This window comes from Cygnus olor, chromosome 1 (assembly GCF_009769625.2).
Source record: "Cygnus olor isolate bCygOlo1 chromosome 1, bCygOlo1.pri.v2, whole genome shotgun sequence".
Lineage (NCBI taxonomy): Eukaryota > Metazoa > Chordata > Aves > Anseriformes > Anatidae > Cygnus > Cygnus olor.
Window position 1 is genome coordinate 51,041,270 of NC_049169.1, and position 27,235 is coordinate 51,068,504.

General features: G+C 33.6%; 1 long non-coding RNA gene across 1 annotated transcript in view; it reads left to right on the plus strand.

Annotated features, from left to right (window-relative positions):
• The window catches only part of LOC121070684, a 272,824-nt gene that overhangs the window by 78,852 nt on the left and 166,737 nt on the right, over positions 1-27,235 (plus strand). The window contains exon 2 of the long non-coding RNA XR_005820170.1: positions 12,688-12,775. This is a non-coding gene — a long non-coding RNA (uncharacterized LOC121070684). The remainder of the gene's footprint in view (positions 1-12,687; positions 12,776-27,235) is intronic.

Consider the following 27,235-nt stretch of genomic DNA (forward strand, 5'->3'; position numbering starts at 1 on the left):
GTTCTGTGCTGTGCTTTGTTAGATATATAATGATGAAACAGCTATAATGCCATGAATAACTGCAGAAGTTTATTAAAAATGCTCAGCATGGAGTCTTAAACTGCTTTCTACAGGCCTACAAAGCTCAGTTCCTCAGCGACTGGAGGGTGTAAATAATACATGACTTGGCATGTAACAATACTATTTGTGAGATATTTGGTTCATACTCTCCTGCTTGAACCTTCCAGTCTTCTAGATCCCAGTATTTAGGGTTTGGTGCCAGAATAACTTGGTAACATCCACATTGCTAAAGATGCTCCATGTTTTTGCTGAAGCCAATTATATAATGATGTTTTGTGATATCACCGACACATAAAGAAGATTGTAATAAAGTATATTAACAAAGTATATAATTACCTTAGGATCATGTATTTTCACAAAAATATATATGTTTTACTGTAAAGTAGTAAAGTAGTACATTTTTAAAGAAAAAAATTATTAATGAAGATTATGTGAATATAGGGTTAAAACACCATCAATTAACTCACTTAAACTTAGCTGAGTTTCAACTAAAAGACAAACAAAATGTGTTCTTACATAGGCAGAGGATGACTGTAGCACAGAGTTTTTTCTGTCTGGGCATATTCATTTATTTATGTCACACACACAGGAATCAAAGTGAAAATCTGAAATTCACAGATAGGAGACTGTCTACCCAATTCATAAATTCTTAACTTTGTCTTTGTTATGTTCTTAATGCATATGAAGTGTAACACTTACTTTTAACGTTTATCGTGTCAAATGAAAAAATCTGGAGATAGGAAACTCATACTGCATTGCCAGTCTGCAGGAATGCCTTTCTTTAGCAATTGCTGGTTGAGGAAGGGATTTTGCTTTTATTTTTATGTTTGTATTTCAGTGAAGAAGTGTATTGTAAATACTCTCTTGAACTCTGAGCTCAGAAATGGGCTGTCTCCTTTAAAGTGTTTCTCTTTTTTAATACTTCTTAACTTCTTTGTGGAGTTTGATACTTTTTCTTGCAGCATCTTATGTGGTTTCTTAGACCAATCTTATATGAGATTTCACCCTAAGTAATATAAATGATCTAATAGCTAAAATTACCTCCCCCGAGAACCGTATCCAATAAATATAGTTAATTTGGAATAGAATTATACCATTAAAATTGTGTTACTTATCTCCTCTGTCCTTAGACAGATTTTTCAAGTTAATGGTTTATTTATTTTCCTGTGACCTCCCCTCCCCTCCCCTCCCCTCCCCTCCCCTTCCCTCCCCTTCCCTCCCCTTCCCTTCCCCTTGAAGGACTTTAGACATTAATTGTTGGGATATCTGAAGTTCAAGTCATTAGAGAAATTTTCCTTTTCTGTTGTAACACAGATTAATGGTGAGTGAACACTGATGAAAATAGCGGGGAAATAATAAATTCATCTAAATTTTACTCATCATTCAAAAAAGTTACAATTAAGTTTAGCCTTCAATGGAATTGCTTCCACAGATTATCACTGTGAGAGTTCCTTTGTTATGACCTTTGTTCTTGTGTATTTTACTTTTTGTCTGTAAATTAGGTGATCCTTGACCCATTTTCAAATAACTGTAACAATGATATTTCTTACATCTACCTGATGTTTCAAACTGTGTTTATAATCTAACAAAGTGAGAGAGAGATGGAAATGTGCCATTGAATTAAACAGGAACTAATTCACAAGATACTTAACCATTTAGTGCAGTGGGAGATGGGACTCACTCTCTCTCACAGGGACAAATGATAGTTTACTAACACACACACAAACACACAAATTTATGAACTTTTTTTGCTTTGGAAATGTTATGAGCAAAGAATGAAGGATTGTCATTGCAAATGTATTAACATTTTTGAGGTGATTTGAAGAAGAAAGAAAAATTGTGGACAAAGTTATGAGTTTTGTTTCAGTTTTGCATGAAAGCACACTGCTGAGGATATGTTTACAATACGTTGTTAAATAGATGTCAGAATACTAGTGAACTGGAGGAGCCTTTATCATCAAATTCAGTTATTTACTGTTGCAGTATTTTTTCCTAGTTAAATTAAACTCTATTTCATTGTCTCTTTATGAAATTACACTTCAGTTTCTCTATTTACAGTTAAAGATTGTCATATATTCTACGAAGGTTAATTTAGAATTTTCAAAAAGGTTGAATGCAGTCTGAAAAAAAAAACAAAACCCTACAAGTACAATTTTTATTTCATGTTTTGATTTGCATCTTTTCCTTATATGATCTTTCAATATAATTATATTATGTAATCTAGGTAATCAAGAGTGAAGAATCCAAATAAATGTTTCCCTTTTGCTGCCTGGCAATTAGCTTTATGCTGGATATGTTAGTATTTCTGATGCAACATGGACAATCTACTAACAATGGGGTGACCTTTTTCTTTCTTTATACAGCCGTCATTCAGCAGTGCATCTCTAATGAGCATCTTGAGTTCCTGAGAGCCTCTATTAAAAAAGTATTGTCATTTCAGATGGCTGAAGTAGAGCTTTTGATATAAGAATACTTTTTATCAACCGTGCTCTCTGGGACCCATTAGGAAAGATTTTATGTTGTATATCATTTAGAGAGCTTAAGATGTAGAAATGCTTTGAAATAAAGATAACACTGAACTTTAAGCTGAATTATAGGACAATCCCTTTGCATGTAAAGGTAACACCATATAAAAAGGTCACAAGCAAATAAATAATGTAGCTCTTTGTAGTGCTCAGAATGGATTAAATGATCATGAAATGTGGACTGGCAAAGGAACTTACTTATTTCAGCCTGCAATAAATTCAGTACAGGCTGAGATAAGGCATCACTGTGCTTCTCTAAACCCTTTTATCTCAGCCACAAAAGGGAGAAAGTCCACTTATTCTTGGGGTGCTCAGGCTGTTTAGGTATGCAAAAGTATTATAAATACAGAGACTTTATTCTGAGGATTTCAGAAAACTTGAAGTAATCCTCTTAGTCTTGTGAACTACATAAACAGATTTATACATTTGAGATAACCTACATGAAAATCAGACAGTTTGGTGTTTTGATGCACAAATATCTATCTACAAGATTTAATAGGCTAAAGTGTGATAGGAAGAGCTGTAAATAATTTGTAAAGAATTCAGAGAAGGATACTTGCCACTTTTTCATGTTTGTATGCAGTCTGAAAGTATCCTCTCAAGGACAGAGAGAAGGACTGCATTTAGGAGTTCAAAATATAATGGAAACTGAATAGCCAAATATCTCATAGCTTTCACAGTGGGAAAGTTATGGATTAATTATAAATACAAAGCTAGATATTTTGTCTGAGGAGATTTCATGAAACACCATTAAAAATAAATAAATAAATAAAGCTGAGCTGTAACTGGGATAGGATGGAAGGTGTTTAAAAAGAAAAATGGTAGGGACTACTGCACTGCTGTATAGGTGGCAAATGAGTAAGTGCTCATGTTGTCTCTAATTTTTCCAGCAGTGTTTTGGGAGAAGAAGGAATAAGGAAAACAGCTGAGATGGGAATGATGAAAGACAACTGATATGGATCATTCCTTAGAAACCTCACTTTAATGGGCCCATAATGGACATATTAGACTAAGCTATCTTTGTGGAAATAAATAAAGTTAAGCAGTTATGCTAGTAGGAAATAGAGTACAGCACAGACTTAACTAAATACATAAAGTTAAGCAGTTATGCTAGCAGGAGATAGAGTACAGCGCAGACTAAAAAATGAAGAGTCAAAGGTAAAATATGTGACTCCGCATTGCTAGTGAGTTATAAGCACTCATCACAAAACAGATATAATTCAAGATTGTGAGACCTTTATATTTTCAGTTATATATTTTGAAAACTAATGCCCTCAAATTCTCCTCTTATATCATGTATTTCTTACACACATACGATATTACTTATACATGAACAAACACGTTCGCACAAACTTATGTGAAACTTTTCTATTTTTTTGGAAGCTAGAAAAGGTTATGACAACCTTTTTCCTTTAACAGAGGTTTGACTGTTTATATTGTTGAGAAATGTTTACATGGGATTTTTTTGTTGTTGTTGCTGTTTTTTGGTTCCTAAAGGCAAACATGGCTGCATGAACCAGTTAAATAACTCACACCCTTTCATAAAGTTTTTATACCTAAAAGCTTGGTATGCCTGCTTCTGCAACTTGTTCTGGCACCAATCTATACGGCAGGAAGAACTGAAATCCTTTCAGAGGTTCCTGCTGCAAAGCTACATCTGAAACTTGGAAGTCCCATAATTTATGTATTTATTTTTAAATCTGAAAGAATGAGCAACTGAAAAATGCTAGGATACTTTTACCACAGGAAATCTGGGAGAAATGTACTGCTTCATTCCATTTGGACCAAAATGAATTAATTAAAAAGAAATCTCAAAATTACTGGTAGATCATAATCTTTACTAGTGTTTTATCTGCACTGACCAGGACTATCAGATTTATACTTCTCCTCCTCCTCTTGATGGCTACTTTTGACTATAATTTTATTAGATTAGTTTGACTACTAATTAAAACTACTGAAACAGAGCTGAAAACTGTAGCTGTAAAATCTGAGTTGTATTTTCCAGTAGCAGGAACTGCTGATAGCTACTGACTCTATACCTATAAAAATCTGTTTCAATAGTTTCTAGGATTGTTTGTCCATAGCTCTCACCTTATAACATTCAATATACAACTTTTAACATGAACGTTAACAACTAGAAGGTTAGAAACATATCTTTTTCATGCTTTTGACCCTAAAGTCAGCTCATTACCACTTTCATCCTTCCTCAGCTTTGTTCTCTCAAACAGTAACCATTTACAGTAACCTCTTAACGTGATTTTTTTTCAGCTTGTGTGATTTGTTAGAGAATGCAACTAAAGCTGTTAGCAAGAACCTGTTTGCTTAATCTTCTCTGACAGATGTTTCACACCAGAAGTATTATTTTTCTCCCCTAACTCTTAGAATATGAATATACATTAGAATCCATCACAAACAGTATAGTTTTCTGTCAGATCTGGTGTGAAGAATTATGTAAGATTGTTTGTTATTATTATTATTTTTTGTTTGTTTGTTTGTTTGTTTCCTTGTCTATATGTCTGAATGAACCAAAACGAATGGAGACACATATATGGAGACACATATATTTTTTCCTGTAAGTTTTGACTGGTATATTACTATACTTTAAGTATATACACGAAAACCAAGTGGGAGAGTACCAAGTGGGAGAGCAATATAAGTATTGTTTAAGAACAGAACACTAGATATCCTGTAAGCTAATTTCATTTACGTATCTAGACTATTCTTATGTATCTATACCATAGTTCACTAAGACATGTTTCACTTAAAATCATCCTAGAGCATAGTTTTTGCAGTATATATTGCATTCTAAGGTACAGAAGTTATGAGATCAGGATGATTTGAACAGTTTTAATTATATATTTGTTTTCTAAACAGTAAATAGGTTTGATTGCAACATGATATTGTTAGTGATTCAAAAAATAGTTATAAAATTTCCACAAGAAACAAGACCTGAAATTTTTGTTGTATTTTGTTTGAAAATTTTCATTTTTATAGTGATTTCTTTTAAGACCTATATTTGACACAGTAGGTTTAATTTAAGTACAGCTAATTGTCGTGACTATGTATATACCATAAATATTGTCCTTTCTTTGGATGCTACATATTTATTTTTTTTTTACAGAAAGAGCTCATCCTGGGTAGTTTTGATTACGTTATTTGGAGACATGTATCTCATGATGTCAATGTGTAGTCTTAATAAAATCGGACTTTTCAGAGGTTACAAGCATTTCTGATAAAAGCAATTATTTGTTTGGATGAACTCTCATTTGTAAAACATAAGTCATATACTGGAATCATACACTGAATGAAAAAATATGCAATAAGTATAAGAGACAGTTGAGCTTTATCATAATTGTCGAACATTAAGCTGCAAGAGCCAATTTAGGCACAAGAGACACCACATGTTAGGAGGGTAGGAGGAGGTTGCACTAAAAATAAATAAATAAAGTGCAATAGTGTAAAGATTATTATTATTCAATTCCTCTTCTGTTACTTTTTTACCTTTTGATGTTTTTTTTTTCCCCTTCCCTTCCCTTCCCTTCCCTTCCCTTCCCTTCCCTTCCCTTCCCTTCCCTTCCCTTCCCTTCCCTTCCCTTCCCTTCCCTTCCCTTCCCTTCCCTTCCCTTCCCTTCCCTTCCCTTCCCTTCCCTTCCCTTCCCTTCCCTTCCCTTCCCTTCCCTTCCCTTTTTTTTTTTTTTTTTTTATTAATGTCTCTTATTAGGCTTGGAGTTTTTCTTTTCTAATCAGTATGTCACTGTCTCTAACATTTTGTTGCAATCCCTTTCATTAATTTTGTCTTATTTCAGTTGATGTCAAGAATTTTATCTATATTTGTAAACTGGCTATGCAAATTCAGAGCTTAGTCATATTTTACATATGAATACTTATCAGTATGGTGTCAGACTTTTATTTTACTGTTCTCCTTTACATTTAATTTTATCAGATATCGTTGAATGTCACAGTACATTATGCTTAACTCATAATGTTACAGTGAAATCTTGGCATTTGGAAGGTTTGACACTGAAAGCATATGATTTTATAGATTTTCTAACAGAACACATTTGTTTTCATTTGTTAAATGAATATTTTTCAAATAGCTTTTCAAATGGAAGATATTTACTACAGTATATTTGAGTCAGTATTAATAACTGTGCCATAAACCTCTATATTTCTGAACCAGGTGGTTGGCAATCAAGTATAGTGGTCTTCTGATGAGCAGAGGTTCAGTGGTTCAGAGTTTCAACAAAATAAAATCTCTTGTAATGTGTACATATTACTGTTCTTCTTTACTTTCTTGTTCTGTTCCAAATATCATTTGAAGAGTATCAGACATTCTATTCCTAGATGTTCATTTGCTATTGGATAAATAGAAATTTTACATATGTTATTGAAAGACAGATATGACCAAACAGTCATAGAATAGCAATAATAGAACTATCCCCTCTGCAGTGTGGGTTAAGTTGCTGGAATTGTACACCTCTTGCACGAGAACACAGACTAGTAGGTGCTGCATCATGTATTTCCCTAAACATGTGTCCTGATAGAATAAACTCATTTCTATGTACTCTAAATTGTCCCACCAATTCTTGTTCAGAGGCAGTTTAGATGCTTCCATTTTGGCTAATCCTTTTCTGCAGCTGTGGTGCATTTTGGTATTTTACAAGATCTACATTGACAAGTCTGTTATTGAATAGTAAATAGCACAATTCCAGCTTTAATACTGTTGAAGAAAGAAAATTTTGCATAACTTCAGTTGATCATAGAATTCTTTGGCATTTCAGCTAACTTATCGAATCATAGAATCATTAAGGTTGGAAAAGACCTCCAAGATCATCTGGTCCAACCATCCACCTACCATTAATATCACCCACTAAACCATGTCCCTGAGCACCATGTCCAACCTTTCCTTAAACACCCCCAGGGGCAGTGACTCCACCACCTCCCTGGGCAACCAGTTCCAATGCCTGACTACTGTTTCTGAGAATAATTGTCTCCTAATTTCCAACCTAAACCTCCCCTAGTGCAACTTGAGGCCATTCCCTCTAGTCCTATTGCTCGTTATCTGTGAGAAGAGGCCGAACCCCAGCTCCTCACAACTTCCTTTTAGGTAGCTGTAGAGTGCAACAAGGTCTCCCCTGAGCCTACTCTTCTCCAGACTCAACAACCCCAGTTCCCTCAGCCATTCCTCATAAGACACCTACGTTCCAGACCCTTCTGCAGCTTCGTAGTCCTTCTCTGGATATACTCCAGGGCCTCAATGTCCTTCTTGTAGTGAGGGGACCAAAAGTGAGTATTTGAGGTGTGCCTCACCTCCCTGGTCCTACTGGCTACACTATTCCTGATACAAGCCAGGATGTCATTGGCGTTCTTGGCCACCTGGACGTACTGCCAGATGATGTTCAGGTGAGCATCGACCAACACCCCCAGATCCTTTTCCTCTGCACAGCTTTTCATCCACTCTGCCTCATGCTTGTAGCATTCCATGTGTGGTTTTTTGACCTAAGATCCCTAAATATAATTCTAGCCAGTACACAGTGTTGATCTAATGTTTTCACAGACTTTTCTTCAACAGTCTCTGAACTTATCAGAGTACTCATTTGCCTTACCATATTCAACTACAAAGACAAATTAAAGCACTAGGGTGATTTGCAGTGTTGTTTAGTTTGTCTGTTAGCTATAATTTCTGACTTTCTTCAAGATATTATTGTGAGCATTTTTTTTATTTTAGTATATATAATTAATATTCTATATAATGTGAATTTCCAATGCATTTTTTTTCTCAAGTGTATCAAAAAGAAAATGTTTTAATTCTTTCAGTGGGAGATTCATACTCTACTCCAAACAATATAGACTTGTTTATTTTTCTTAGCGTTTGAGAATTGAAATTGACACATAGACAGTATATGTAAATTCCGCTGTTGTAGATTATACAGGCATACATACATACAGAGAAAGAGAGATTAAAGAACATGGCAAGTTCTGATTTTAATGCAACTTCATCCAGGGCAGAATTATTGTTTTACTGCACTTATAAGTCTTTATATGAAATAAAACCTATTGCTTAAGGGGGAAATGTTTCTTTTATGGATGAATTTGAATTAGTATTGTTTGAGTACTAATATTCTTTTTACTTAGATTTTGTTATCACTTTGACTAGTTCAATTTTATTTATTTATTTATTTTTACTAAAAAACAACAAACAAACCAACAAGCAAACCAATTGGTTTGCTAATACAACATGTGCTTATCATATTACCTGGAGACCTTGACCTTTGTTGCTTTGTTGTGTACCTTGGCAAGAAACCTTTAGAGACTGAAGTCTGAGACTGATACAGTCATATAACCTCTGTCTATTAGTTCCAAGGCTATTTTCTACATGACAAATGACGTTCAGCAGCTAAGTGGTGAGTGACTTCTACTGGACATATCTAACATCTGAGAAATGTTAATAGTAAGGTGATACTCAAAATATAGACCAGGAGGAAGAACTTACATAACTATACCGTGAAGCCAGACAGTGTCTTAGGGATTTTATGCATGTTTACATGAAAAAAAAAAACAAAAACAAATCAACAACACCCCCCTCCCCCCCGAAGTTTCCATACATTCTCTTACTATGTTTTAGTAACAAACTTGTCCTTGATACGCATTTTCAGAATCAATTTTGCCATATTATTATTTTATTATTGTTGTTGTTGTTGTTGTGGGAATTTGTTTCTAAGTTAGGTAAGTCATTTTATATTCACCACAGTCTGAAGGATCATATAAGAAAGGGCTAAGCACAAGAGTACCTAGGTGATAAAGCTTCTTGCTTTCATGATAATGCTATCATGGTATTCAGGACTGCTTGCTATGTCTCTTCTACAAGACAAATAAGCAATATCAAATAAGCAGACTGAGTGACAGACATAGCAGAACTACCAAAATTTTACATACCATTTAGGTTGCCTTTTCAAATGTACAGTCATCTAGGTTGCCTTATCAAATGTACAGTGAGATTTCTGGGAATGCTTCTGTCTGTTGTTTGCAGCGGATAAGTTGTTAGCCACAACAAGTGACAAGAACTTGGAAGAGCCCAAGTTCTAATCTGAAATTTTTCCTTTTGTCTCATGAATTTCTGTTTAGATTCTGAATCTGTGAGAAATCCAAATTCAAACTACTTCAAACACTCAAGATTTATATATTCTCTTCGTATTCTTATGTAAACTTTGAGATATTTTTCCTAAAGATGTCTCTTCTGTTATGATGAACAAAAATCTAGTGAACTTTTTTTGCAGAGAATAGGATAGACTATAGTACTAGACCATTCAGTAAGTTTTGTTATATCATTACCTCAATTGGTTTTTATTTTACTTTATTTTTTATTTTTTTATTTATTTATTTTATTTTATTTTATGAGTTTTTGGCTCATAAAAATATTTCTATGTAAGTGCAATTTGATTGTGTATTTCCTATGAAAATCTAATTTAAACAAATAGTTTTGATATAAATAGATATAGATATAGTTTTGATATAAATAGAAATAGAATGGAAATAGAATTTTCTATCTATTGAAAATTAATGTATTTCAGCATAAAGAGTTGCTGAAAGGAAAATAAAAATTATATGTATCCTATCACCAGAGGTCACAGTCTAAACTAAAAAAAAAATAAAATCAGCTATAATTTTTGCTTGATTTAAGCCAATACAAAATAAGTACTTTTCTGTCTGAATTGCCTGTCATCTCCTGGAAAGTTGAACCTTAATGTATTATGCCCTCATTTTTCATCCATAGTTTCATTTCAATAAATATAGTTTTCAGACTCTGTAGGGTAGCAAACATCTACTATAAGGAAGATTGTGATGCTCCATGGGTTCTTTATGGTATGTTCACATGATGTATTTAGCTTCAGACACCCATTTTTTAGTCGAAAGGCAACTACTAATATACAAGAAGCAATCAAAAGCAGCTTATTCCATAGCTTTTGATAATTCTTTGAACATCTGAGTCCTTCTTCACAATAAAGCAGTATTCTCCCCCTGCCAATAAAATTGTAATTTCATTTCTATTTTTGAAAACAAACAAAAACAACAAGAGAGTTATTTGCCAAGAAAGATATAGTCTATTTGCATGGATAATAATACTGCTGTACTGTTTTTAAAAATAGTACCATTTTGTATCTAAAATCTTTTACAGAAGACTTGAGATTGACAAGTAACCTCTAATATTAGTTGTAATTCAGTGGAATGCTTTGGTGGAATGCAAGCTAGAAAGTTTCTTCTTTTTTTTTTTCTCCTTTAAACTTAACAGAATTTGTACATTTTTGTGATGTCTTTGACTTCTAACAACATCACAATTTTTCTTACCTGAAAGAATGGATGTCAGCTTCATTATGCATGTGCAAAGCAATTGACACTGTTCTGCATAACAGCCTTGCCTCCAAATTGGAGAGACTTGGATTTAATAGATAGACCACTCAGTGGATAAGGAATGGGCTGGATGGTCATACTGAAAGAGTTGTGGCCAATGACTTAAGGTCCAGGTGGAGACCAGTGACAAGTGTTGTTCTTCAGGTGTCACTGTTGGTTCCACCACTATTTAACATCTTTGTCAGTGACCTGGACAATGGGATTGAGTGTACCATCAGCAAGTTTGCTAACAACGCCAAGTTGAGTGGTGGAATTGCCATACTGGAGGGAAAGGATACCATCCAGAAGGCTCTTGACAGACTCAAGAGGTGGGCCAGTGCAAACAACATGAATGAAGCAGTTCAAAACAATGAAGCAGTTCAACAAGGCCAAATGCAAGTTTCTAAACCGGGGTCAGGGCAATCCCAAACATGTATACAGACTGGGCCATGAGTGGATTGACAGCAGCCCTGCAGAAAAGGGCTGGGGGATATTGTTGGATGAAAAGATCAACATAAGCCAGCAATGTGTGCTTGTAACCCGGGAAACCAACCATGTGCTGCATCAAAAGAAGTGTAGCTAGCAGGTTGAGAGAGGTGATTCTCTCCCTCTACTCGACTCTCGAGACCCCACCTGGAGTACTGCACTCAGATTAAGGGCCTGCAGAATAAGAAACACATGGACCTGTCCAGAGGGAGGCAACAGAAGCACATGGTATGTCCAGAGGAATGCAACAGAAAAGATCAAAGGGCTAGAACACATCTCCTACAAAGAAAGGCTGAGAGAGATGAGGTTATTTAGTCTAGAGAAGAGGAATCTCCAGAGAGACCTTACAGCAGCCTTCCAGTACTTAAAGGGGACCTACATGAAAGCTGTGCAGGGACTCCTTATCAGGGATTGTAGAATTAAGACAAGGGTTAATGGCTTTAAAATGAAAGAGTGCAGACAAATTAGATTTTAGGAAGAAATTCTTTACTCAGAGGGTGGTGAGGCACTGGAACAGGTTGCCCAGAGAAGATGTAGATATAGATGTAGATCCTGGAAGTGTTTAAGGGAGCAACCTGGTCTAGTGGAAGGTGTCCCTGCCTATGGAAGAGGGGTTGGAATTAAATGATCTTTAAGGTCCCTTGCAACCCTTGCAATCATTCTATGATTCTGTGGTTCTATGCATGCTTCAGTATTGAAGACATTGAACAGTACTAGCCCCACTATCGACCCTTGTGGTACGCTGCTTACAAGTATTTGTGGTCTGGACCACTAACACTTCATCATCACTTCAAGAAAAAAAAAATGCAGTGATGGGTCCGCTCAATTCTACTTTGGGCAAAGGATACTTCAAGTTTTGTCTTGCACTTTTACAGATTTAAACTTTCTAGACATATGGAAGTGTCACTGCTCCACTGAAACAATCAGGGATATGCATATGAAATTGCTAGGATAGTCACCATGTTTAAGGAATACAAATTCTGCAGTTCTGCTTCCAGAATGTTTGTTTACTCTCTGAAAAATTTTATTCCCAATAATTACTCATTCACAGTGTTTGTATCAACCTGTGTTAACACTAGAGAACAGCATACTAAACTTACCTGTTTTTTACTATTTTGTACACAATAAAATGACCGTGTTTGGTGAACCATTGTATAGAAAGTGAGAGAAAATAAAGTATTCTGAAAGATTTACATGGATTTCATTTTTGTCTGCTGTTTACTTCTAGAGGAACAGCTGTATCTTGAACCTCATTATGTGGCCTTGATACAGTAACCACCTCTTCAGACCACTGTTAGATTTGGCAAAGTTAAAAGGTAAGTAAAAGTTTAAGCATTAAAATAAATTGGTTTTAGAAAATGAAAACCTCTGTGTTTAGAAGGTGGCATTACTATTATGCATTAAAACGTCTAAAACCTGAAAGGGGAGATTATCTTTGTGATCTATTTTAAAACGTATTAAGTAGTTCAACTTGTTTGTGGTAGTTTCTAAGCTGTGATTTTTATTTTTATTTTTATTTTTTTTTTCAAAAAAAAAAAAAGGGAAATAAGCTGAATTTCAAACAGTTTTTTTTCTCTTTATGTGTCTTTGGATCAGTAAAAGAAGAATCCAAGTTTTCGAATGTATTAGATGCCAATGAATATTGGGGTGCCCTGTATAACTCTAAGAAAATTGCTTCATAAGGTGAATGTATCTCTCCTGTGATGTATTCATTTGTCTTTTTTAAGCAGAAAAGAAAGATTGGGCAAGCTTAATACAAATAATCAAGTGAAATGGAAAGAGTTAAATGAGCTTAAGGCTGAGAAAGCAGTTATGTCAGGGTTTGACATAATTTAATTTAGGTGAAGCTGGTTACCTTAGTATTAGTTATTTTAAGAAGTATTGTTATTGTATGTATGTATTGTATTGAGTATGGAGTATTAATTATTTTAAGAAGACTTTTCTCTGTTGTGTGTCTGTGTACTTGTGTTTAAAAGCACTTGGAAAACATTCCTCATCATTATACAGAATTCCCAAATCCTCCTGGTAGAAACTGCTTCCTTGCTTATGTGAAAAATGTTGAGTGACACATAAAATATGAAGTGTTTTTAAAATACTGTTTCTAAACTACGTCAGCTGTTATTTGCAAAGGATTTTATCATAATGTTTTGAAGCAAAACTATTTTTCTGAAATGCTGTATCAACATTATGCACACTCTCCATCTGCTACTATTCTTTAGATTGACTTTTCTATGCCATTAATAATTAAATGTTACTTGAATATATTTTTCTACTACCACAGAGTAATATCAGAAATCTGTTTTACTCTCTTTACTTTTCTGTTAACTTCTCTTCTAGTATTATTCTCATCTCATATTTGATTAAATCTCTCCTGCCAATTATTTTCCTTATTGACACAGAAAAATCCAATTTCAATCACAACATTAGTAAAATCAATTGTTGAAAATTTTGTGTTTCCCAGAAAAGTAATCTCTCTTGTAGAGACTTGAAGCTATAAAAGTGTTTTTCAGGGATTGTTTTTTTCTGACATATCATGGACCTTCCATCACATTTATAAAATAGGTTCATGTGAAAAACCTTGCCCATTTCTTGAAAGCATGCAAATCTGTAGAATAAATAACTTTAGAGATAGGATGCGTCCATTCTGAGCAATCAAAGGTTAAAAAAAAAAAATTGCTACTATCTGAATATCATAAGCACACTAAAAATTATCATAATGAAAGACTAAAACCTGGAATTAAAAAAAAGTACTAACTGTGCATTAATGTTAGTGTCAATAAAGTAATAGTGGAGAAAAGTGTCCAGATAAAATAAATGTATCACCTCTGCTTCACCAAACAATTAAGGAATTGGAAAAAAAGACCAACTTTTATGATGCTGTGTTTTTGTGTGTTGTTGTTATTTTGTTATTGTTGTTTTTCTAGGTAGAAAACAAGCATTTATTTAGTGTTAATAGATATTATCATTAGTTTTGCCACCACTGTTATATTGTGGCAACATAGGTGATTTTTTTCCTTTTTTTTTTTTTTCTTTTAATGAGGTAATATAAATGTTTCTGTTCCATATTCCTTTTCCAAACTTTTGCAGTCCAACAGTAACATCTCATTTTTCAGATAACATAGCTTGAAAATAAATTGTTAAAATTTTTACTTGAATTTACTTTCAACAATAGTTGACTTAAATAAGTTGCTGTTGGCAATCTGCTATGTGCATTTTTTTTCTAGGACACTGAATTTCTCTTATACTTGACTTATCGTTACTCTATGAATAAAAACTAGTAATTATAACTCAACAGAGAAAACAATTTTCCTGAAAAAAAAATGTTAAAAAAGTGGACTATTTTGGAAATAATGGTCTTATTGGTGAGGAATGTGAAACGTTTTTCAGGTGGTGATTTGAATTTCACCATTCAGTCTTTGTGCATGACAAAAACTAATTTCAATTCATGCCTTTTCGGGTCACAAGAAGAAATAATGACAAGTCTTTCCGTTCTGCACCTTCAAATCATACAGTTTTCCAAGTCTGACTACATATTATCTGTTTTAATTATCTGCTTGTATTGTATTGCACTGTATTTCAAATAAAAATAATATTTTATGGTTTTAAATTTATCTTGTTGTTGTTGTTGTTGTCGATCTCGGGAGCTAAATCTTTAACAAAGTGGATCTGGAATATGAAATCACTTTCTGGTCTCTGTTTCAATGGGTTTATATATAGTTGCTAGTAAAATCACCAATACCTATATCCATGTAATATTGCAGAGAGAAAGATATACAAAGTGAAAATGTGCAACATATTTTACTTGATTGGTCATAAACTCTCTGATGCATTTCAGGAGCTGAAAATAGTGTTTCTTGATGTATTTTAGGAATAAATCCTTTATATCTGATTAAAATGCAGATGAACATCATAAACTATTGTAATTTGAAAAGGTTCATTTCCTGATGCAATATTGCTTCCATCTGCTTTAGGTGTAAAGCTTGGAGCAAATGTGCTACAACTACTGAATCCAATTTGGATTCAGATGCAATCCCCCAACCTAAAAGATCCCATGTGAATAAAATTCCATTTTAATACATCTAAAATTTCTGTTAAGCCAAAAAATCCCACAACATTATAATGAAATTATTAATAACGAAAAATGACGGAACTGCTAATGCAAATCTGCATAAGAACAAATGGAAAATCTGAATGACTCTGAGGATAGAATCAAATCTCATACCTCAAATCTTAAAATTCTTATAATGATAATTCAGTGATTTTTAGATCTTATGTGGTTTCCCTAGTACATAATGAGAGTTATAACAAACCAGAAATCTGTGCAGGCACTTATTTCTCTGTGCTTTGCAGATCATCTCTAGATTTGATCGACTGCTGGCTAAGGTCTCGTATTATGGAATTGCATTACAGGACTTGTTTAGGGAAGGGAAAGGATCCCAATTTCTTTTATCTTTGCACATTATTGTTTGTCTCTAAGGACCTAAAAGTAGCTTTGTAGATACTTCATAACATCAGAAACATGGTTAAATGTGAACTTCTGTATACATATACTTAAAAATCAGTAGGGAGGCACAAATTTCTTAGGCTAATGGTCATTAGTCTAGAGGCTGGAAGGTGAAGAGTTATGTTCTTAAAAGTATGTGAGAAAGGGAAATATTGTCAAAAAGGTAATTTCCCATTTATAATTATATATTTGTAATTGACAAGAAGAACAAATAAACTGCCCTTTTTGTAAAATATTGTAAACAGTTTGTGCAAAACAGTCTTCTTTGAAAGCTGGCATGGAAGGCAGGGATCAGAATAGTGGTTTGACTTTGAGAAATTAAGCTCAGTTATTTAGTGGCAGGAAAGTGTAGACAATGAAGAGAGAAAAATATATATAACACTCAGCTTGCAAAGAACAGTATTAGTGTGCAAAATGGTTACCTGTCAACAGTAGCTTTCTTTATAACTTTTGTTATTGAAAAAAGTCATTGGATATTCCGTTCACTCTCTTTTCAGTTGATGTTTTGATAGCCTGAATGTCACTCTATTTTAAACTGATTTCCCCAAAGTATTTTTTAAAGGAACATCTAGATGAATGTAAATCTTCAGGAATCTTTTTTTTTTTCCTTTGATTCCTGGAGTTATGTAGTCATGCTTGAGTCCTGAACGAGAGCTCTTCAGGCTATAGCACTACAGTCTTGCACACTAGAATGTCGTATCTTGGGTGGTTGGATTGAAAAGATAATTAACATGCAAAACCTGAAGTAAATGCAGACAGTAACAGAAATATTCTCAAGCGTAAAAGAAATGAAAGAATAAGTATTTTTTAATCTTAAATCTTAATCTTTCAGAGTGAGTATGTGTACTTTTTACAGGTATTTTCATTGTAGAAAATTATTAAATACTCTCTAAGAGCAGAAAACATCTACATAGAAGAAAAAAAATACAAAGATCTGCATTTAAATCTAAACCAATAGTGATTGAAGTGAAAACTATATATGAAGATGTATTTTGTACAAACCTACATAAAGTAATCCTCTATACTGAAAATGATAATACTTTGGCTACTGTAGCTCCTTTATTCCTGACCTACTATGAGTAGACCAGTACTTGAGTGTTTTTCTTACTGTTTAGAATCCATCTTTTAGGGGATTTTTTTTCAACCTTTAACAAATAAAGTATAAGTCTTTGCATAGTTATAGTTTACATCAAATTTATTTGTGTTTTCTTTTTGTTTTGTTTTGTTTTTATTGCCATTTTTGTATTAATAGGACCAAGCACAGAATAAAAATCTTCCTTCATACTTTATGAAAGATAAATAAAAAAAAGTAAGAAACAAAAACATTGCTCACCAAAGGAAAATAATCTTCTGTTCTTGAGACTAATGATAAATTGTATTGGTTACATTTTTGAAAGTCAATATTTACCAACCATATCAACCTAATATAATATATGAACATCTCCAGTTATTATTGTTGGTATGTGTAGTGAAGAATACAGGGAATTGTCCAAACTGGTTCAGAATTAGCCAAAATTGTTAGAATGAAAAATTTAACAGAATTCTCTTGACCTTTCTTTCCATCACCATAATGTCTTATTTGAAACTATCAAGTTTTAAAATTAAGAACATCTATAACAGATAAAATGAGTTGTCTGTGTAAATTAATTCTGTTTTACTCATTTTATAGATGGATCTTAGAAGAGCCATGGGCTATTTCAGGAACTTGTCATGCATATTCTTATAGCTAATCACCCTAATACTCTTTGGAAATACATTAATTCAGTCTCACTAGGGCACAAGAAGTAAGATGGAGAGCATGTTGACTATGAATTGGTTGAAATGTAGGAAAGCAAGTATACTGTCATCTTGGGCTAACTTGGCAAGGTTTTGACAGTGGAGTGGGCAGACAGGTGATGGAGGAGGGGAGTGCTGTAGCTGTGGTCTTTGGGAAAAGAGCCCAGAATCTGCTCCATGTCAGATAAGAGCCAGTTCCAGGTGGCTCCAAAAGGGACCTGCCACTGGCCAAGGAACAAGCCAATGAGTGATGGAAAGAAAAAAAAAAAGGAAAAAGGAAAAAAAAAAAGAGGAAAAAATGCTGTGCCACAGCATCTGGGAGAGAGAGGAGTGAGAAAATGTAGAGAGAAAGACACCAAGGTCAGCTGCAGAAGGAGGGCAGGAGATGCCCCAGGTGCTGGAGCAGAAGTTCCCCTGCAGCCTGTGAAAAGGCCCCTGGTGGAGCAGGCTGTCCCCCTGCAGCCCATGGGTCCCACATGGAGCAGATCTCCACGCTGCAGCCTGTGGAGGAGCCCCTGGTGGAGCAGGTGGATGTGGCCTGGAGGAGGCTGCGGCCCATGGAGAAGAACCCACACAGGAGCAGAAGGCCTGGTGGGAGCTGTCACCTGTGGGGGACCTGTGCTGGAGCAATCCATTCATGAAGGATGGATCCCATGGTATGGACCTATATAGGAACGTAGCTATCTGTCAGTGTGAGACAACCACAACTGTTCAGATAATCTTTGTTAACTATCTGGAAAAAGTCAGTCTGTAGCAAAGTCTCAGCTGTATATGCAACATGCTAAATGCTATCATTCCATCTATATGAGAACCTATTCCTGTTCCTAATGCGTACATCAATGCAGCAAGATGAAATTAATATCAAAATTATGTCAAATTGTTCTTTGCCATGTCACCTTTTCTTTTGATGGTGACTTAGTGTCTCTAAAGTGTGTAATCTCAACTTCAAAATCAAAAATTTCTGCCTTTGCAGTAAGGAATGCTGAAAATCACATAACTACAAATACACACTTAAATGGTGTAGGGGAAGGGGAGAATAACCCCAGACTTCTCAGTTGGGTTGCTTGAAAAGGTTAGTCTTCAGCAGGAAGTGAAATAAGCAGGATCAAGGACAAGGAAATGGACATTTGTCTCTACAAGATATCTTGTATAAGAGCATGGAATTGTTTTGGATGCATATTTATATCTGATATATAAATGGCAAATTTATAAATGGCAAATTTGGTAATAAAGTTTCTTCAGGATCTTCAGTTATTTCACATACTAACAGTTTAGATGTATTTAAAAATAAAGTTGGAGGACCAGGCAGTTAAAGAGAATTGTGAGCAATTCTTTACACATAGAGGAGTGTTGTTCTTAAATTTAAGAGTGTTGCTTAAATTGGTATCTGTGCATCATCAAAGTAAGGAACAGTAAAAATATTATGTCACTCTGAATATCAGATATCAACTAAAAAGATTTGGTATCTGGTCGTATCTGGTGTATTATGCACTACAGACATGTCGGACATCTGCCTCCTGAAAGCTCAGTTCTGGGCCTTTGAAACAATGGGGAATGAAACGATGACTTAACATAAATGACAGAATGTGGAGGTGTCAGTTCCTGAGGATTGGCAGGGCAAAACACTGGTGCCAGAAGGGGATGCATACAGATTGCTATTATATTTTAATATTTTGAAGTTCTCAAAGTTAAGAGCAACAAAAAATTCATACTATGATCAAACATTATTGATAAATTAGGATAGAAAGCATGTTATGATTTTTTCCCCTTTAAAAGATGGAAAACTAAGTAGGACTGTTAATTTCTGGGACTATGAGGAAATAACCTGATCTTTCAAGCCATTAACTATTACATATGAATGAAAATTGGCAGTGTCTGTACAACTAAGTTAATAGATGACATAATGTGATAGAAATTACAAAGAAAGAGTGAAATGTAATGGGCAAATTGTAACTGAATATTTTCTGATATATTAGGAGGACTATGGCCTACATAACAGTGTTTACCAAATTCTGAATGTGGTAAAATAACTGCCAACATCATTGAATAACAGCAATTTCTTCAATTTTCTAATCTAACCAAGAAATAATCTTTCCTCAGTTTGCATCTTGACAACTTCTTCAAATTTTGCTTCTTTGTTCTGTCTTTCAGTACCTTTCTCATTTATTATTATTATTATTATTATTATTATTATTAATGTTCTATGAATGTTATTGTTGGCTGTGTACTCTCAGGTACTGTGAAGCAAACTGTAATTGTGTGGGACTATCTATTTCCTAGTTCATTGTGGAGTAGCACAAAGAGGAAAAATGAAGGTTCAATAGATTCTATTAGGAAAGAGGTAACTTTCAGATAATTATAAGGTAATCCTTGCCTACTGAGGAGCTGGGAACTTTCCTGTTGATGCATTTGAGAGGTTTCAAAATATATAAGAATTAAATAATTTTGTTTCTGAGAGGTTTGACAATATGTAAGAATAAAATAATTTGTTTTCGCCTAGCAAAGAAAATGACCCTTAAAACAGCTAAAATATTTTTTAAATTCTTACATTTTTCTTTTTAATTTGTTTCTTAGTTTTTTACTTTTCTCTTGACCAGTACCAGCAGTTGCAGATTAGATAAAAGCAATAATAGCTATAAAATGCTTTTTTCTCTTGATTTTAGTATATTATTTTTCAATTGAACAATTTCATTAATCTGGACTATAAACCCAATCTATGTATGTATATATATATGAAAAATGGACATAAATATATGGAAATAAAAATTCTTGGTTGCAGAGGGGTCACATAACTGAGTTAATCTAACAACTCACTGCTGTCAGCACGAAGGTACCAGTCCTTTTCCCTTGCTTTCTTTTGTATTCTGAACTGCATTTGTCTTCTAGCTCTATTGCACCACATTGTACTCATATGACCGCTTCATGAATTAATTTCACTTAGTAAGTGAATCATTTTCTATATAGTTACTTATCTGAATCATATCTCAGAGGTGTCACACTAATACCAAAGGTGGGGAGGTATCTCCATGTGGGAGGAGTGAAGGAAGAAGGCAAATGGAATGGGAAAGAACTGCTCTTTTTGCAACAGCCATCATATTTTTAATATTTTTAACCACAGAGATATTTTTTGCTAATTATTTACCAAAAAACATAGTTTGATTTAATGCTTAAATTGCCTTTAACTTTCATGAAAACTCCATCCATTAGAAAATTCTAAGTACAATTCACATTTTAAATAGTTTAATTGTTCTATTGTTCATGTTAGGATTGTTTATACAAAAATAATTTTACATTAACTTAGCTGTTTCAGTTCTTGTAGTAATGAGTACATTTCTTCAGCTACCATGGAAACACATTACTGGTTCAGAATACCAAATTGTATATTCATTAGGTCTCCAGATTAAAATAATAATAATAACAAATTACTAGATCTTTCAGTATTACACAAGGATTATACCAATGCTTTGTTGGTTTGAATGTTTACTGCAAAGTCTAAAATCAGAGAATCATAGAATCATGTAGGTTGGAAAAAACCTACATGATCCTCTAATCCAATCTTTAACCTAGCACTGCCAAGTTAAAAACAACACTATATAATTTGTTTGACAATTAGCTGTTGCTTCACAGTCCTTCAACTGCCTACATGATCATTTCTATTTATTTTTATCAAGATATTTTGTTGACAACAAAATCTGTAAAGTGGAGACATTAACAGCTCCACAGTTGTATGTTACTCTGACTTATTAAAAAGAAAGGTCTTTAGCATTATGTGATTTCAAAGTACCTGTAGGATTGGTGTTACAAGAATTCTCATTATTATTATTACTTAAATAGAAATTACTGTTTAATAGTAATACTTATTTAGTAAGTTATTACCAAATCTCATTTTGTAATCTGTTAGATCTTTAAAATGTGTTGTGCTTATATTGCCTATTTAATATTACTGAAGTTCTTCCTCAGTTTCTGTGATTGTAACTTCTGAAATACTTATTTACTTTATACTTAGCTGTAAAAAGGACAAAAAATGTATTTCTAAGACAAAACAATGGGTCATTGAAATCTGCATAATTTTTCAATAGTTGATAAAACTGAAACCTACTTAAGTAATTCACTTTAATAAATAAAATGTTCTAGCATTGTAAGCAATGTGTCAGTAGAGAAAGCTATAAGAGAAAAACAATGTTAGTTTATTGAAATCTTTGGTATTCATTCATGCGTAATGTTTTCAGTATGCTTTTCTAGCTTGAAATAATTTTCTTTTGAAGTCACCGAGCTTCTTAGTTTTGTAATGTCATCTTACATTTAAAACTATAAAGCTTAATAATGTGACATGAAAATCAGGCCTCTAAATGCAATGTTTGCAATATTTGAATTTGCAAACGTTTCAACTTGATCAGAGAATGGATACAACATTGTAAGTTAAAACAAACAAACAAACAACAAAACTAAAAATCTGTGAAATGAACTCTGCAGAACCCACAAAACTTCTACACTGACCAGCAGCTAGTTGGGTTTAATGAATTGTGGTTGCTGTGTTTTCTTAAAGCCAGAGGTGGTAATTTCTGGTGCTGTTCAGCTGAATCATATTGGCTATTGCCTTTTATCCAAGATACTTATGAAGAGCTAGCTATTAACTGTGCCTTTTTATTTCTTTAGATTTTATTTAATGCTTGTTCTTTTACGGTTAGACTGGTTTCACAAATCCTTTAACATTATAAGATTACAAGATTTGGTCTTCTATACCACTTCTGTGCCACCTTCTATACCACTTTCTAGTAGAGTTTCACACAGAAGCAGAAGCTCTCAAAGATGCTTTAGGACCTAATGTAACAAGCTTCCTACCTAAAGCCAGGATTATCTGTAACATCTGTCATTAAAATCTCATTTTTATCTAATCTGTTCTTAGATTGACTGTTGGAATGCTTCATCATCCTTGTTCTTGGTACTTTAATTATTATTATTGTTATTTTCATTTTCTGAATCATTTCATTTTAAATGAAGCACATTTGTGTTTATTTTACTAATCCCAGTCATAAAGAAAGCTAGTTTTCCTTTTCTCCTTGACCTATCACAGAATCATAGAATGGCTTGGGTTGGAAGGGACCTCAAAGATCATCTAGTTCCAACCCCTCTGCCATAGGCAGGGATGCCACCCACTAGATCAGGTTGCCCTATGATGTGTTTGACAACTATTTTATTTTCTCTCAGTCTTCTGCAGAGAGAGAAAGCCAGGGTAGTTTTGCATCACAGGACCTGTAGATGAAAGCTTTATTAATTCTTATTACTTTTATCTAACCTTTATTTAGTTAGTTCACATGCTTTTAGAAGGCAGTTCCCAAAACTGGGCTTAACACTCGTGATTGTTATTTCCAGTCACAGCCAGAGTTTATGGCTTTACGTGATTTCATGGTTTTGTTCGTGTTCATACAGCTCTACATTGTCTTCAAAAATCACTTTGCAAAGAAGGTAAGTGATTGCCCAACCTGTATCTGTTCTGTTGATTATTTTTGCACTAAGTATAGAAGTACTTACATAATTTGTGTGTAAGTGCATCTCTAGTGGTTTTCTATCTTTCTGGACCTATTCTGCAATATCTTGAGGTAATTTTTATTTGTCTTAGAGTATGTTTGCTGTTCTCCAAAGTTTTGAGCTATCTGGAAACTGAATTTCCTTTACATTATACAGTTAATTTATGAAACTATTGAACAGCAATAGTTTCACAACAAACAGTTGTAGAGCTATGCTTGACATTCTGCTCCACTTCAAGAGAGCTCTTATCAATGTATATTGTGTCACCAAGCTCTACTTAACAAGAACACCACAAATACCTGCATGTTCATCTTAATTCTGCTATTTTTCTACCATCTTAATAATAATAGTTTCTTGAAAGGGAACCTTGGCTTGTAGAGTTAGAACCCCAGTGCTTACAGTGCAGCAGCCTTCAGGTCACTACACAGGGGAGTGAGCAGAACCACTTTGCTTGACTCTTAGGTCCATTCTGTAGTCTTAGAAATGAAGATGTTTAAGTTTCAAAGGGAATTTGAAATGTGTTCAGTCAATCTAGATTATAAATAAGCATGACATTTACTAATTTTCTATTAATAACTAATAATGAAGTTAAGCAGTGTTGGGAAGAAAAACTCAGTCTTTCTAAAAGATGTTATATTGCAGCTTCTTAATTCAATTGGATCCCATGAAAATTGTTAGGTTAAACCAATTAATGAAGCCTCATTAGCTGTTGCTTCTTCTGAAATAATCTGAGCTCGTGGCTATAAAACAAACAAAAAATGCTCAAGGTTTTTTTTTCTTGATGACTGGACTAATTCTGCTAGGAGAATAAAGCCAAATATTTGATTAATGAAGACAAAATAATGGTTTCAAATACGTAATGAGAGTGTTAAACTATTACTTATATTTCAGTTATAATGCATCTATCTCTAAAATTTATTCTAACTTTCAAAGGCCATGCTTTACTCTATTGCTTTTAAATGAAAGAGTATTTATTGTTTCTTACCTATAGTTTTCTGTATTTAGGGAAATAATAATGCTTGTATCAAGCATAGTGAAGCAATCTTGTTTTCCATTGGCATATACTTGACACTTGCATAAATGAAAGTTCATTCTTAAGCCATCTTTTAGAATGTGCTGTAAACAGTTTGTCTACCTGAAGTTGTACAATAATACAAAAATAGGGATTTCTGATGACGTTTAGGCTTTCACCACTCAAAAAATTTAGATAATGAAAACTTTACACTCCATTAGCTTACAGTTTAGAGCACTCTTTCTTACTTACTTTCTCTCCACATGAAAGGAGGCCATTTTTTAAGGTTTCAAATGCAGCCAGCTTTAGTACAGAACACAATTTAATATTTTAACACAAGTGCAATGTTTTAAATGAAGCAATCATTAAAAAAAAAAAGAAAAAAGTAAATTTAGAAACCAGCAAAAGTAAAATATTAATATTATTCAACGAAAAAGGGGCAAAAAAAATATTTCATATTTGTACACCTTCACAAATATCAGATTGAATTCAGTGCATGTGTATTCAAATAAGATCTACAAATAAAATACTTAAAGAGGAAAGAAAAAAATTTAAACTTAAAAGCTTCTGTAATCAAGCTACTATATTATAGATTTGTATAAATTGCTATTACTGTCCAGTAGAATTGTACACGTATAGTGGGAAGAGACAGTTTCATCAAATGTCTTTTTTTTTTTTTTAATGTCATTAAAGGAAGATTTAATGTTTTGTGAAGTTTTAGGTCTTTAATACGTATTTGTTCTTCTACTGAAGTAACATCACATACTAATTTATGGCTGAGAGTGATCTTTCAGAGAACCTTTAATAACTTTTTCTTTGTATTTCATGTTACATATTTAAAATAAATGTAATTTAGAGTTTGTGAAATGTGCTGAATTCAGAGCCCTAGTAATAAAAATCTTTACACCACTCATCAATTTATTTAAATCAGAAAAGTGTGGGTTACTCACTTGAAATATTACAGAATAGTAGGTTTCATCATGTATATTTGTTTAGTGATTATTTTTTTTTCTGACTAGTCTGGTAGTCATGCTTAACTCTGACTTTTGAGTCTTTTGAGTATTACGAAGTAATACTTGAACTCAACTGGCATCCATATGAGTGAAGAACTGCTCACCTTTAATTGGTAAACATATAATTTCCAATGTGTACATATCTTTAGATGGGTAATAACATAATTTTTAATAATTCAAGTTGTTCGAAAGAAAAAATAAATAAAAGAAGTGATGCTAAGTAGGAGGACTGAAAAAAAAAAAGATTAGCTTTTAAAATTTACTAGATAAGATATGAAAGGCAATGCAATCGGGAAAAGGAAACATTTCACAGTTTGGGAAAGTTTATCACATCATTATTATAAAATCAAATCTTGACATATCAAAAAAAAAGTTTTTAAAATTTTTATAAATACTTTATCTACTCCTTTGCTGTAGCAATAACTTGGCCTATTTTGTACATTTCAATAGATATCTTACAAACTTAGACTTTTACATTGTTCATTTTATTCTTGAAATGTCTGTTTAAACAAAATAATAAATTTGCAAAAAAAGGCAATAAAAACAAACAAATACCTGCACTTTTGCAGTTATCCAACAAAATTAAAACTACCTTCAATAGTTAATTGATGTGAAGTTTATACTGCTTTAGATTACCTCATTACATCATACTATTCACAGAATAACAGAATCATAGAACGGTTTAGGTTGCAAGGGACCTCTGGAGATCATCTCCCAAATCCCCTCCTCAAAAGGACCGCCTAGAGCCAGTTGCTCAGGATCACATCCAGACAGCTTTTGAATATCTCCAAGAATGGAAATTCCATAATATCTCTGGGCAACCTGTTCCAGTGGTCAGGTATCCTCCCAGAGAGGATAAAAGAGAGAGAGAAGGAAAAAAAAAAGTGTTTCCCGATATTCAGGAGGAACCTGCTGTGTTTAATGTTGTCAATTGCCTCTTGCTCTGTCACTGGGCACCACTGAAGAGAGCCTGGCTCTTTCTTTGTACCCTTCTTTCAGGTATCTATATACACTGATGAGATTCCCAAAGAGTCATCTCTTCTCTAGGCTTTTTAGGTTTATTATTATAATAATAGGTTTATAATAATAATAAATGCTTTGTGAAAGAAAAAATGGGATCTGTTTTCTAAAATGCCCTTCCACATCTGCGTATTTGGCAAATTGCTGGGAAGCTCAGCCATTTCACTTATTTGCTATCACAACAAAATTACTGGCCTTCAAATTATTCTTCTCACTTAAGATGTACATGACCTGAAATACTGGACTGACCTACAACTTTGGAAGTTTTAATGAGATTACATTTAAAAGGCAGATGGTCTTGTTTTACTGTCCCTGTTATTTTTACACAGGACCAAATAATAAGGAGAAGCTTTGATTTCCATTTAGGTATGTCATTAAAACAGGGGAAACTGAAAGGTTTCCAAACCTCTCAAATATTCACATCTATTTAGAGCAGATGTGATCCCTTTCTCCCTTTTTTGAAGAAAGCAAGCATACTTTACTTCCATTGGAATGTGTTTCTGCATTATGTTACCAACATATGCATTGTTTCCCTGACTCCTGAATGCCTGAATACTGGCTATATATATATATTTTTTTTTTTACTTCTACCCATCATCATGTCTTCCACTCTTTCTAGCAGTTAATGACATACGTTCCTCACCTTTGCATTTATATTCTACATACATTCACCATTAAAATTTAGACAGTTGCTGTGCTCTGGAATCACTGTTACTAATGTAGTTGTATTACTGAAAACACTACTGCCAGTGAAGCAAAAGGAAGAATTATAAATTATGGTCAGTGTGAAAGCACACTAAAGAATTAATCTTTTCTGGTTTCCTCCGTCAAGTATAGCTCTCAAAAATGTACTTGACTAAGATACAGGTTGATGTTTGAATTCCTCTGACAGTGAAATATGTATTTTTCCCTTCATATTAGT